We start from the raw sequence: 14840 nt of genomic DNA, 5'->3' as shown, positions 1-14840 counted from the left end.
TACTTGCCTTTGGCCCACTGGCCATTTTTCTTTTTCTTTAAAGAACCATTTTTTCTTTCAACATAAGATTCATAGTTCCCTCTCCTCCTTTAATTAAAATATAAGGGAAAACTGTATCTACCATGCATAGTATAAGGCAAGTGGTAAACAAGCACTCCCACAAAACATGAATTTTATTTGCTTGCATTAGAGCTGCTTGTTCTTCCCTATTTGTAGTCCTCGTCTCTTTTGTATAATCGTTTTGCTCAGACCTCTTGCTTTAGTGCAGTACTCAATTCATTTATACCTGCCTAAAAAAAATACATTATTCTTCTACATGGTGGACTTCATATTTTTATGTGGTCCGCCTTATACCTTACCCAAGGAAAGATGGAATATCAAATGAATGTAAATAAAAATAAATATTTACCTTTTTCTAAATCCCTGTGGTTACCTGGAGACCAGGTACAGCCATGCTTGGAACAGTGTAACAAGTAACCTGCTTATATTGGCTCAGAGGGGTCTATATTGGCAATGATGGATATATTAAATGATACAGCATGAGCCCATATACTGTTACTAGATCTGATTTGTAGCATTAGTTCAGCCATGGCTGCTTATAGAAGTTCTAGGGATTGGCAATTTAGAGTGTGAAGAAAGATTTGCTGTCTTTAGTAACACCGGAAATTTGTTGATTGCTTGGAAAATGTGAGGGTTTGGATGTACGAGATCTTGGTAGTAACTTTAGACATACCAGGAAAGAGATCTTTGAGGCACTACACTTTTCCTTCCATATTCGCGGTTTCACCAGTCGCGGTTTCGGTTATTCGCAGTTTTTCAATTGCAGGCTCTGCCCCCAAAATTACACCAGAGGAAATTGCTGCACTTTATTCACAGGAACAGGTCAGTTATTCGTGGATTTATAATATTTATTCTCCAGGGTGTTTTTTTAGCAGAAAACCATGCATAACATATGAAAAGTTATTTGCGGTTTTTCTGTATTCGCTGACTTGTTATCCCCCTATCACCGCGAATACGGAGGGGAAAGTGTAATAATCAGTAGAGGTTAGTCTAATTTCCTGATTAGACTAAGAAAAGAGATCATTCTTTCTCTTGGGGAGGTTCTTCTTGCTTTATCTTATCTTGCCACGCTTGTCTTATGCTTATAAATCTGCTTCCATTTGGTCAGAGATGCTCTTTCCCAGTAAAGAATATTCCTTGTGCTAGAGAGAGAGTCTGAGCATTTACCAATCACATAGAGGTAGCATATAGCACAAAAGAGTGGGGTCCAAAAACATAGCGATAAGGCAAATAGTCTTTCCACATCTTCAGAGAAACACAGTGAGGCAGGGAGGATACATTCGTCAGATTTTACATCAGGATATTACTAGCATTTTCCTGTGACATGACGCATTTCTCTAGAAGTGTGTTTTTGAACCATTATCAAGAAGATAGGTTGATTCCTGACACAGGCCACATAGCTGATACACGGCTGTGTTCAGTCATCTTCCATCTGACATATTTAAAATAAGCTGTTCGCCTGGCGTGTTTCTATCTTGTGTTCCAGCGATGTGATTTTTCATTTTCAGTTAAGTACATTGTTTTTTGGTTTTGCATTTTGATTCATTTGGTTGGTTATTTTGGGGGTTTCAGCTGGCAGGGTTCATTTAGGAGTCGTTCAGGTTTCATTTGTTAACTCACCTGTTTTGATTTATGGGTTTTTGATTGGTGGATATTTTCACTTTGATTTACAGCACACTTAGGGTGCTCAATGATGGTGTGTGGGTGGGGGTATATTACCTCTACCTAATCCGTGAAGTGTTGGAGCTTGACTCCTATCGCTGCTTGTTCACACTGAGAGCACCCTTTATCTTGGTACTATCCACGATAGCCGGCACACGGCTTGTGCGGTGTGCACAGCTTTTGACCCTGGGCGCCCCCTTAATGAACCTTGATGAGACTAGGTCTGCCTTTTTGTTGTTTCTAGCTTAGGTTTTTGGCAGTTTTTTGGAGTGCATTTTTGTGTTATATTTAACCCTTTCAGGACCATAAGGATCGTAGGCCAATTTTTGTGGTTTTGACGACATTTTTATGGTAAAAAGGGCTTGCAGATGCCAAAAAATTGATTTTTTTTGTGAAATATCATTTTTTTTTTTTTTTTAAATCAAACTTCTGGCTTATGGACAGTGTGGCAAGTGAATCTTCTCGTCAATCTGGCAACGACGCTAATGAATGAATGTCGGAACCAGTTTGTTTACATAAAGGCAGTATCATATGGAATCCGTACATATCAAATTTAGAACTGTAGACTATCCCAATCAAAATTTATAGGATTTTAAAGTTATGGGACAAATATGTCCCTTGGTCCTGAAAGGGTTAAAATAAGAACATAAGAATTGCCATACTGGGATAGACCAAAGGTACGTCAATCCCGGCATCCTGTCTCCAACAGTGGCCAACCCAGGTCCCAAGTACCTAGCTAGTTCCCAACGATGACAGATCCTTTCCCTGAGTAGTGACTCCTAATATGGAATCCTTCATCACGTAGCTAAAGTTCTTGTCCCTCTTTCCCACGTGCATTACTTTGCGCTTGTTCACATTAAACGTCATCTGCCATTTTGATGCCCAGTCTCACAAGGTCCTCTTGCGATTTTTCAGTCGTCCTGCGATTTAACAACTTTGTCCAACTTTGTGTCATCAGCAATTATCTCACTAGTTATTCCCATGTCTAGATTACTGATAAATATGTTAAAAAGCAGCGGTCCCGGCACAGACCCCTGGGGAGCCCCACTATTTTTTTTTAGTATTTGTATACATAGCCTAAGTAGTTTAAATTCAAGTACTCAAGCATTTTTCCCCCATCTGTCCCGGTGGGCTCGCACCTAATGTACCTGGACAATGGGGGAATTAGTGTCTTGAAAATCTTCTATACAGGAATGAGAAAGAAAATCAAATCGAACTCCTATAACTTTCTCACTTATATTCAAGCAATGATTTACTTAGGCCACAATGTCATTGAAAGTTTCATGCACATCACATCTGAATGAGGGGAGAGCCTCAGAACCCCGTGCATAATAATGCCAATTACTGCTCTAGAAAGGGAAAAGATCTTCACCGGCTCTTGACCCCCTTCCTACCTACAGCAGACACAGCAAATGTTTCAAAATGGTGTCAGAAAAGTCAAAACTACTTAGAATTAGTGACTTGCCCAGGGTCACAAGGAGCAGCATGGGATTTGAACCCAGAACCTCAAATTGCTGAAGCTGTAGCTCCAACCACTGCACCACGCACTCCCACTATTTACCCTTCTCCATTGAGACTATACTAACCATTTAAACCTGCTCTCTGTTTTCTGTCTTTCAACCATAATAGGACAATACCTTCTATCCCATGACTCTAGTTTTCTCAGAAGTCTTTCATGAGGTACTTTGTCAAATGCCTTCTGAAAATCCAAATACACGATATCAACCGGCTCACCTTTATCTACATGGTCATTCATCCCATCAAAGAAATGCTATAGATTGAGTAGACTAAGGGCTCCTTTTACTAAGCTGCGTTAGGGTATTAAACGCGCGGAATAGCGCATGCTAAACGCTAACACCAGCATTGAGTTGGCGTTACTTCTAGCCGTGTAGCGCAGGGTTAGCGCGCGATAAAAACGCTAGCGCACCTTAGTAAAAGGAGCCCTAAGAGGCAAGATTTCCCTTGACTAAATAAATCCACGTTGGCTTTGCTGGCTTCTATGTTCTGTCATTTTGTTCTTTACAATAGTCTTTACCATTTTGCCTGGCACTGACGTCAGACTCGCAGGTCTATAATTTCCCAGATCACCTCTGGAACCCTTTTTAAAAATTGATGTCACGTTGTCCACCCTCCAGTCTTCTGGTATTATGCTGGATTTTGGAGAAAAATTACTAATAGCTCTGCAAGTCTATTTTTCAATCCTTTTTTTTTTTTATGTTTGTTTTTTTTTTGTACTTAAATACCCTTTATTCTATGCTCATAGTAGGGTTTTTTAACATCAATTCAACGGCTTGAATACATTTCCAGATATCCCAACAGTATTCAGATGTAGTCCTAAAGGGGATGGATGAGAAAGGAGCACAGAAACCCCTTCTCAAATCACACAAATGAAATAGCAGCCTGAGGCCCTGTTCTCTTCCACTTTGCAATGCTGCCTATTTTTCAATTCTAACCTAACGAACAAAAGACTTTTTATTGTGGAAAGCAGTGCCTCACTTTGTTTCTCTGAAGATTTGGGGAGACTATTTGCCTTATTGCTATTTTTTTGGACCCTCACTCTGTAGTGCTCTTTGTGATTCACGTGGTGCTCTGTCTCCTGTGTTGTATTTTTTTGAGGTAGCATATTGCAGCATAGCATGTGAAAGTAAGAACAGATAGTTGGCCTTTCCTACCCACCCTCAAAAATATATGCTAATGTTAATGATATCTTCTATACCACTATATCTCCAACTGGATTCAAAGCGGTTTACAAAAAGCTTACAAAGAGTAAATTAAGAATAAAAAGTGAATCAGGACAAAAAGCTAGAAATTAAAGACAGCATTATATAAGGCATCATGTGTTGAACAAGGCCCATTTCTCAAAATAGAAAAGTTTTCAGCAATTTTGCAAAAAGAGCAGTAAGCTGGTATAGATTTAATTTCAGTCGATAAGGCATTCCAGATTTTAGCTCCCAGATAATCAAAGGTGACTTTATGATGTCTTTTATATGTGACATTTCTTAAAGTTGGATATAATAAGACCTTGAACTTATTGAGTCTCATAGAGTCTGTGCTGTGAAGTAGATGACAGTTCTCACTTCCTGATGTACATTGGCCATCCAGTGCCTTAAAAAATAATGCAAGCAAATTTGAATCTGGTCCTGTATTGAACTGGTAGCCAATGCAGAACACATAGTGTAGGACTTATTCTGTCAAATCTTTTTAGCCCACTCTCTCTCTCTCTCTCTATACCAATGGTCTCAAACTCATGGCCCGGGGGCCACATGCGGCCCGCCAGGTACTATTTTGAGGCCCTTGGTATGTTTATCATAATCACAAAAGTAAAATAAAACAGTTTCTTGATCGTATGTCTCTTTAGCTATAAATTACAATATTATTGTAAAGACTTAGCCAAAGGAAAGATTTATAAACTATAAAGAGTTTTACCTCATGCAAAATTGTCATTTCTTTAATAAGATATTAACTATTTTTTCTGCGGCCCTCCAAGTACCTACAAATCCAAAATGTGGCCCTGCAAAGGGTTTGAGTTTGAGACCACTGCTCTATATGTATATACAGGCAAGTCCCCAGGTTAAGAGCGAGTTCCATTTTTTAAAAACCGTTCTTAAGTTTAATTTGTATGTAACTCAGATCCTTTACAGTACACAGTCTATAAAACATTAAACATTAAAGAACATTAAACAGAAAGAAAAGATAGGAGGTTTACACTTATTGTTGTTCTTCATCAGTCCCACTGTAGTGGTGGAGAGGGATCAGTCCCACTGTTCCCTCTCCACCACCACATCCAACATTTCTCCCTCTCATCTCTCTCTTCCCCCTGCATCTGTACCTCATACCTCTCCCACCACCATGTCCAATATTTCTTTCTCCCTCCCTATGCCCAACAATTCACCTCTTTCTTCATTTCCACATGTCTCTCTTTCCCTCTCACTCAGACACCCATGCCCAACAATTATCCTTTTCCATTCCCTCCGCCACCTCAGCATCTCTTTCCCTCGCTCCCTCCATTGTTCATCCTATCTCCCAAGTTCATGCTCTCTCCCTCCTTCCTTACTTCCTTCCATTCTTTGTTCAGTTTGTGCTCCCTCCCTTTTGTATCCCAGCACGACCCTGCTTCTCCCTTCCAATGCCAACGCAGTCTCTCTTCCTCCCTTCCATGTCCCAACTCCCCCTTTATCATCCCCCTCTGTTCTGCGTCCCAAATTCGTGCCTCCCGCGGGTGTTTATCTCCTCTGGCCATCTCCTCCTCTGCATCAGTGGGCTACGTGCATAAGCCACCGATTTTGGCTTTGCGAAGACCAGGGGACCATGTGCAAGATCTGCCGCCCACGGCTTTGCCAAGAAAAGTGCAACTGGGAAGAGGCAGCCGACCAGAGGAGGTAAACACCCACGGTAGGCATGAATTTGGGACACGGAATGACGACGAGGGGTGCGTTGGGACATGAAAGATAGGAAGAAGGTCGCGTTTGGACAGGAAGGTAGGAAGAAGGGGGCACGTTGGTACAGGAATGGAGAGGCAGTACCCCAGTTCATAAGTATGAGTTTGACATAAGTTGAGCATTCTTAAAGCCTGTAAATATATCCTAGGTGCCAGCCATAAATTGTGACCACTTTTAACAAAGACAGATTTGTGTCATCCTCATTTGTACTTCAGGTGAATGAGTATACGAGATCATTCAGTTCAAATGTAACACTCCTCCGTTCCCACATCCATCCAGAAAGCTTTGTAATAAGGGTAATTAACTAGTATTACGATTAACATCGTTCTTTTCTGAACATCCGGCCCTCGAGGTTTCCTGAAAAGCCTGCCAGCACAGACTTGGCTATGCGAATGCCTGCTTTTCCATAGGACTGCTAGTTATTGCTGTGCACACAGCCTGCCAGACCCAGCTGCTAGTTATTTCTATCATTCTGGCCTGCCACATAGAACCAGCTGTGTGGTTGTCTGTGTTTTCATTAGGACTTCTAAATTTGTATTACTCAGCATGCTGTTCATTCTGGCAGCCCCAGCTTGCTTTCCTGTAAGCATTTCTGTGCAGCATTCCACAAACTGGAGCTTGTAAATTCAGATTTCACCGAGCCAGCAAACTTAATTTTACAACATTTTGCAGAATATACAAAAATTACATATATTCGTTGGTTCATAGACAAAACCGCCGAAGATAAAGGCGCGCGCCGACAACTGAGCGCAAGACGGAAGCACGCGCCGAAGAAAGAGTGTTTTTAGGGGCTCCAACAGGGGGTTTTGTTGGGGAACCCCCCCACACACTTTACTTAATACAGATCGCGGTGGCGTTGTGGGGGGCTTGGGGGGTTGTAACCGCCCTCATTATACTGTAAACTTAACTGTTTCCCTGTGTTTTAGGGAAAAAGTGAAGTTTTCAGTAAAATGTGGGGGGTTAGAACCCCCAAACCCCCCACAACGCAGCGCAATCTGTATAAAGTAAAGTGGGGGGGTTCCCCCACACACACACACCCCGTTGGAGCCCTTTAAAACAGTTATTTTTTTCGGCGCGCATCTCCGCACTGCGCTTAGTTGTCTGCGCGCGCCTTTCTCCCGGCGCGCTTTTGATCTGACACCATATTCGTTCAACAGCTTTCTTAATTCAAAATTTTGCCATTTTAATTTCTTTCATTTCCACTCTATAGATTGACCTTATGTTTAAGGACATAAGCATACTGGGACAGACTGAAGGTCTATCAAGCTCAGTGTCACAAGTGCATTGGTGGCACTGTCATACAAGAGATTTGAGTTAGATTCTGAAGTCCAGTTACTGCTGCTCAGGCTAGTTGGGTTTGTGGATGCTGGAGAGACAGCATTCACAGCCCCTCACATGGGTCATTTCTATCCATTGCACTACTGGCTCACTTTGGCAGCCTCTTGCACCCTTCTGTATTCTCTAGGGAACCTGCCTGTGGACTTTTGTCAAGGCCTGCTGCTGCAGACTCTACTGAGTTAGATTGGATAGAGTTTATAAATTGAGAAACTTCTCAGCTATAAAGCAAAGTTCAAGGTGTGGTGAGCTAGGAAACTGCCTAGAGCATAGTTCTGCCACTTCTTTTCAGATTCCAGAGCAGGGCTGGTGTTAAACATGTTGGGGCCTAAGGCAGAAATTAGAAATGGGGCATAACACCCACTAGCAAGCTGCATCACTTTCAGTTTCAGGTAGGTTTGGGGCCCTCGGTAGCATAGGAACTTTCAAGTTTCAAGTTCAAATTTATTAAAAATTTGATATACCACCTTATCAATTTATTTCAAGGTGGTTATACATTTTAAAATAGGGTAAAAAACAATTAATACAAATTAACATAACTTTAACAAAAAAAAACATACTCGACAAAACTATAACATACTAGACTAGACAAACGGGTACGAGTGGGAAAAAAGGGTAGAACTACAAAGGTTAAAGAAAAGTAAGATATAAAGGTATAAACATAAGGGAGGGGTTAAAAACAATAAGTCCAATACAAATGGACTCGTAAAACATAAATAAATTTTTTTAAAATCCTTAAAAGGACATTTATACTTGAAAGGCATCTTTAAAAAGGAATGTAAGAAAAGATTTAAATTTCTCAAGATTAGTTATCTCTCTTAAAGCATTTGGTGCGGAATTCCAGAGTGTTGGGTAAACTACTAAAAAAATAGAGTTTCTTCTAGTGTTGATATGATTCAGAGTTGGAATTGCTAATAAATTTTGCTCCGAAGAACGAAGAAAACGCGATGTTGTGTGCGTTATCAAAAATTTATTAATGAATTCTGGCTGTCCAGTGTTTCTTGTTTTAAAAGTCAATAATAGAGTTTTATAAATAACATGGTGATGGATGGGAAGCCAATGGGCTTTTATCAGAAGAGGAGTTACGTGGTCAAAATTTTTGGCCTTGTAAATGACTTTTACTGCTGTATTCTGGATTATTTGTAGACGTTTTAACTCTTTTTTGGTAATACCATGGTATAAGACATTGCCATAATCCAGACAATAAATGACTAGTGAAAGGATTAAAATATTTAAAGCCAATATGTCCAGAAATTTAATTAGAGAGGGTATTGTTCTTAAACGATAAAAACATTTTATTATAACTGTACTTATATGATCATGAAAAGTGAGAGATTCATCCAAAGTGATACCTAGAAGTTTGATACTACGAACAGTCTGTATTGGAATAGATTTGATTAACTTAGGACAATTGCTCTGTTTGCACCCTTTCTAACGCCAGCCCTGCTCCTGAGCAGCAGGGGTATTTCCCCAGCCCTTTCCACCTAGGCAGGCTGCAGAGAAGAGGAGGGTGTGGTTGATCTTGGGGGTACAGTAGAGAGAACACTGGTCTGTCCACTTCCTAACCAAGTCCCTCTTTTCCTGTTGCTTGTACCCATGGTCCACTCATACCCTCTTCCAGCTCCACTGTTCTACTTCCATTTTGTCTTTAAATTAATCCCCCTCGCAGCAACCCAGTGGAAGCGGAACGCCAAAAGAGCAAGTGTGCATGATCTTTTTTTTTTTTTTTCTGTTGGATTGATTCTCCTTTGTAACTGAGACATTTCTGTGAAAAAAGTACTATGAAGAACCAAAAATAATTTCTTCAGGTTGCATATTTCAAAGTATAGCAAAATAGAATGGAGTGGAGTAGTAGATCAGTGGCTAGGGCATTGGACTTTGACATCCAGGGATGCCTGGTTCAAATCCTGCTACTTTTCTTTGTGATCTTGAGCAAGTCACTTAACCCTCTATTATCTCGGGTATAAAATTAGATTGTGAGTTCTCCAAGGACAGGGAAAAATACCTAGGGCTCCTTTTACAAAGGTGCGCTAGGGTCTTAACGCGCGCAATAGCGTGGGTTAAATTCCCGAGCGCACTAGCTAGTACCGCCTCCTTTTTAGGAGGCGGTAGATTTTCGGCTATTGCACACTATAGCACGCAGTAATTTTATGCATGCGCCAAAAACCCTAGCGCACCTTCTTAAAAGGAGCCCCTAGTGTGCCTATATGCTTCCACTGAAAAAGATGTGAACAAAATCCAGATGAATAAAGATAAATTACCAAAGAACAAAACTGAAAGATTAAAGGTGTTTCCAGACGTTTACTGGTGCACATCCAAAACACCCGCCATCTCTAGCTCCAAGATACTCTCTTCCTTCTCCTTATACACCTCTCAGAGAACTCTGATCCTCAGATCAGCTCTTTGGTGTACACTTCTCCTCAACTGCCAATTCCAGATTTCGTTCTTTTCATCTAGCTGCCCACTATGCCTGGAATAAATGACCCGGGTTTGTCCACCAAGCCCCTTCCCTTGTTTAAAAGCAGATTGAAAGGGGGGGGGGAGAGGAATTCAAGATGGCATCAGCATGTTACTTGCGTTCCTGAATGGATCTGAGAGCGTTCTGTTCAAACTTTTCCTACCTGTAACCAGATGCCGCACACAAAGCGCAAGGGGATAGTTCGGGTGGATCCTTCGACGCCTCGAACTTCCTCCCCGATGCAGTGATCGATTCGGGAGTTTGCGACCACTCTGAATCCCATGGAGTTGCCTGGGGTGTTGGCGGCGCTATCCCCCACATGAGGAGAAGTGGAGAACTTTGCCCTGGAGACATGTTTATCTCCCCCAGTAGCTGTTCCTCCACTGTGACCTGCTCCAACCACGGCAGACTGAGGAGCCCTGCCGAATGGAGATTGCAGGGGAAACCCTGGATCAAGGGACAGAAGCCGCGAGAGTATCAAAGGAGCAGGGGAACCTGGGAGCTGTTGGAGAATCCAGATCTCAGTTGATCAAGCCACCGGTGGTTACATTGGAGAGCATTTGGGATGCTCTTTCTAGCCTGATGTTGCAGTGGCCAAGTCTTCACAAGAAATAGCAACTTTAGTAAGTACTGTTGACTCTTTGGGTCTTAAACTAGAGGGGCTAAAGAAGATTTTTCTAAAGAATTAACAAGTAAATTGCAAAGTGGAAAAAACATCAAGACCTATCTTCTAGATTAATTAAGGACAAAATTCAATTGAATCGTAAGGTTGAACAGTTAGAAAACTTTAATCGGCGGTTGAATATTCATCTTTTGAATTTTCCTAAGACCCTGGGAGTATCTCCCATTGAGATGTTTAAAAAAATATCTTGTTGAAATTTTGAAATTTTCTCCTGACTGTATACCACCTGTTAACAAGATTTATTACCTACCATTAAAAAAAGGATCAGGGGTGAACTGAGATTTTTAACAAGTCAATTTGAACATTGAAGGAGTCCTAAATGTTTCTGATCTCTTAGAATCAACTGTATTATCTGAGAGAACTGAATTATCTGAAAGAACAACATTATTAGTTTCGTTAGTCTTTGAACAAGACGTAAATGCAATTTTTTTGTTTATATTTTCGCTCTTCACAGATGTTTTATGGTAAAAAGGTTTATATATACCCTGATGTAGCTAGACAGACACAGGAACGTAGGAAATTGTTTCTTGTAATGAGACCTGAAATAGTCTCTTTAGGAGGTACGTTTCTTTTTGCCTACCCCTGTAAATGGTGTCAGGTCAAAAGCGCGCCGGGACAAAGGCGCGCCCAGACAATTGAGCGCAGCGCGGAGGCGCGCGCCACTCTAAATTACTGTTTTTAGGGCTCCGACGGGGGTTTTGTTGGGGAACCCCCCCACTTTACTTAATAGACATCGCGCCGCATTGTGGGGGGTGTGGGGGGTTGTAACCCCCCACATTTTACTGAAAACTTAACTTTTTCCCTGTTTTTAGGGAAAAAGTTCAGTTTACAGTAAAATGTGGAGGGTTACAACCCCCCATAACGCCGGCGCGATGTCTATTAAGTAAACTGGGGGGGTTCCCCAACAAAACCTCACGTCGGAGCCCCTAAAAACTTTAATTTTGTGCGGCGCGCACCTCCGCACTGCGCTCAATTGTCGGCGCGCGCTTTTGTCTTTCGCGCCATTGTCTATGAACCCCTGTAAATGCCTAGTTAAATATTTAAGGTTTAAATATGTGTTCTGTTCTGAACAGCTCCGCACTTTCTTGGATCTGAAGAAGTTGGCCACAGGAAATGTTTAGTTTAGTTATTGTGAACAGTAGTTAGTTAAAAAAGGGATTCTTTGCTGTTAAGCCTTTCCTGATTGATTAATTACATGAATAAAAAGTTTCTCTTCACTTATTCGTAATTCCTCCTCCATCGATTGAGGTCTATTTCTTTCAATGTATAAAGATTTCCTTTCTTTTATTTAATTTCAAGCTGTATTGCTGTGACAAGAGTTAATTCTTGTAACTTAATTTGAAAATTGATAAAGAAAAAAAGCAGACTGAAAACCCACCTGTTTGATATAGCCTTCAATCCATAACCCTACTGCCAACTGCCCACCAACACAGCCAGCAGATTAACCATTCCCCTTAACTGTATCCATGACATCCTATTTGTCTTGTCTGTTTTGATTGTAAGCTCTTTCGAGCAGGGACTGTGTTCTTTGTGACTCCGTACAGCGCTACGTACATCTGGTAGCGCTATAGAAATAGTAGTAGTAGAGGTGTTTTACATTTTTGCCCTTAGGTAGTATTCCGCATAGTAATTGTATATTGGATCACTGCAGCAGGCTAATCTGTATTTCTGAAAAGTACAGCTGTAGCTCTTCATTGAGGTAAAAAGGTTCAAGCTAACAGCTATGCTGGTAACTAATGACTGTTTTTCCTCCTGCTGTTATGTATGAAACTAGTTATCAACTATGATAATAGCCAGCTTTAAAGAGGGCTATTAGCTTCCATTATCTAAAGTTGTATGTGCAGGGTAATTGGCGTGAAAAAGATTTACTCCTAATCTTGAAAAGAATGGTTTCCTTCTTTGCTTAACCTGATTACCAGAGGAACTCCCAAGCCTTTGTAATTCACATAATTTTGTGATGTTTCCCAAATGTGCCTAGTCACCCTTTTAGGGGTAGTTTTACAAGGATTTGACTAATTTTAGATGGCAGGAAAGTACTTAGGTAGTATTCTAGTCATTTATACATGTAAAGTGGCTGTTCTTAGAATACCACCTAGTGGAAAAGTACATGCTGTGATTGGGCAAGACTAGGTGGTCGCCTAGGGCAGCAGCTTCTGGAGGGGGGGGGAACAGAAAAAAAGCAGTGCACATATATGCATATGTATGTATATTATAAAATTCTGTCTTCATGCACATATGTACTAACATCTAACTGCAGCTATATATGGCAGGTTTAAGTGATTATACCTTAATGTATATACATTTATGGCCACTTGCATTAGTGTTGTACAAAGGAAAGTTAAATGTCTATTTTTCTTTATAAATTAGGCTTAAAATAAGTGCCATAACCAGCCCCTGTAGTGGGCGTCCTGATACAGGATTATCCTTCACCTGTATAACCTCTAACAGTGCTGCTGATAGAATTAGCCAGGTCACATGAATGTAAAGACCTACTGATGTTGCTGAAATTCACCTCAGTTTGCCCCAGATGGTGCTGGGGTATTTGTTGGAAGAGCTGGAAGTTATCCAGTACTGCTACTTGGATATCTGTCGAGGCAGGTTAGAACAGCAAACTAGTACTGATATCTGAATAACTTCTATCAGTCACTCATACCCAGATGTTCAGCACCGATATCTAATATCAGATGGTGCTGAGTAACCAGGTATAGATTAAAACACTATGGTTGGATTTTGAATCCAGTGCTGACTCTGGTGTTTAAGCATCACGGGGAGAGTGTATAAATGTATTCTTGTCAAATGAAAGAGGAGCAGATGATGAGATGACAATATAACCATCAACTCAAGAGGACTGTCGTCTCTCTTGTGAGGTTATTTTTATTTGTCCCAAGGGAGCATCTTTCTGCTGTTTCAAGTCTTCTGTGGTCCAATTTTTGCTGTGTTCAAGTGTCACAGCCACAGTACTGTAAGGATTACCGTATTTTCACTCATATACCGCGCACCCGTGTAAAACACGCACACGGGTATAGCACGCGGGGAACTGTAATTTATGTAAATAAATTTTTATATACCGCGCACACCTGTATACCGCGCATGCCGCCCCGACTCTCCCGTCGCTGCCCGACTCTCCTTTCGCCTGCCCAGACTCTCCTCTGGCCAGCCCAACTCTCCTTTAGCCCGCCCCGACTCTCCTCTCCCCCTTGAAGTCCTGTCCCCACCCTGAAAGCCTGATGCCCCCCCCCCCCCGACGTCCAATTCACCCCCCCCCCAGGACTGCTCGCACCCCCACCCCGAAGGACCGCTCGCGCTTGAACCCGCACCCCCACCCCGAAGGACCGCTCGCACCCCCACAGCCTCCCCAATCCCCCCCCATCATGTAGAAGTTTCCTACCGTCGTCCTGCTGCTTCCTCTGCCGGCGGTCCTGCCCCTTCTCTTAGCCCTGCGTCTACGCTGCTTCCTCTTCCGGCGGATTTTCCGGAGAGATATCATATTTATCAAAGTCTCCCAATAATAAGTTTCACCATCATTGTAAAGACTTCTGAACATCCCTTTGTGTAGAGTATGTTGCTTATCGGTATTTTTGGTGGATGCCATCCGATTCCAAAAGAACAAAAACAATGTGGAGAATAAAAATACAAAAACACCCCTAAATGTAAACAAGTGCGAAAAAATATCAATAGTATTACCCAATTAATAATGATACTGCTGATAGTATCTGCGTTGACCTAATAAGCTGCACAGGGTGTGCTGTTGAAAGATGCAGACATCAGCTCTGAGGAAGAGAATTAAACAAGGTGCTGAATGAAGGGCATTGTTGATTTATATGAAGAGATAAGTGCTTTGGGCCTGATTTCTAACAACTGCGCTGTAAGTTAGGCGGCAGTAATAGTCCTACCCCCACCTAACTTAATTGGTTTAATTGGTGATAAACAGCATGGTAGTTGACCACATCATTTAAAACCAATTAAAAGAAAAAAAAATGTAGGCGTCTGCAGATGCCTATTAAAAGTGCCACCTAGTAATTGTGGTTTACACTGGATGTTAATGAAGGTGTCCTTCGGTGCCTCGATAGACGGGATTCTCGTGTAAAGTAGGCGTTGGAAATGTAGGCCTATATAATCCTAGCCTTCATTTCCAGCACCTACTTTAGACATGGCCACAATTCTGAAAACGGCACCATTGCATGATGGACACGTGAGCAATGCC

At 41.6% G+C, this 14840-nt stretch overlaps 1 protein-coding gene across 3 annotated transcripts in view; it reads left to right on the top strand.

Moving 5' to 3' along the window:
• Nucleotides 1–14840, top strand: part of SHROOM2 (shroom family member 2) — a 290675-nt gene that overhangs the window by 234210 nt on the left and 41625 nt on the right. The window lies entirely within an intron of this gene.

Source organism: Geotrypetes seraphini, chromosome 6 (genome assembly GCF_902459505.1).
Source record: "Geotrypetes seraphini chromosome 6, aGeoSer1.1, whole genome shotgun sequence".
In the NCBI taxonomy this organism is placed as follows: Eukaryota; Metazoa; Chordata; class Amphibia; order Gymnophiona; family Dermophiidae; genus Geotrypetes; species Geotrypetes seraphini.
The sequence above is the reverse complement of the archived record's forward strand: the minus strand, read 5'-3'. Positions and strand labels throughout refer to the sequence as shown.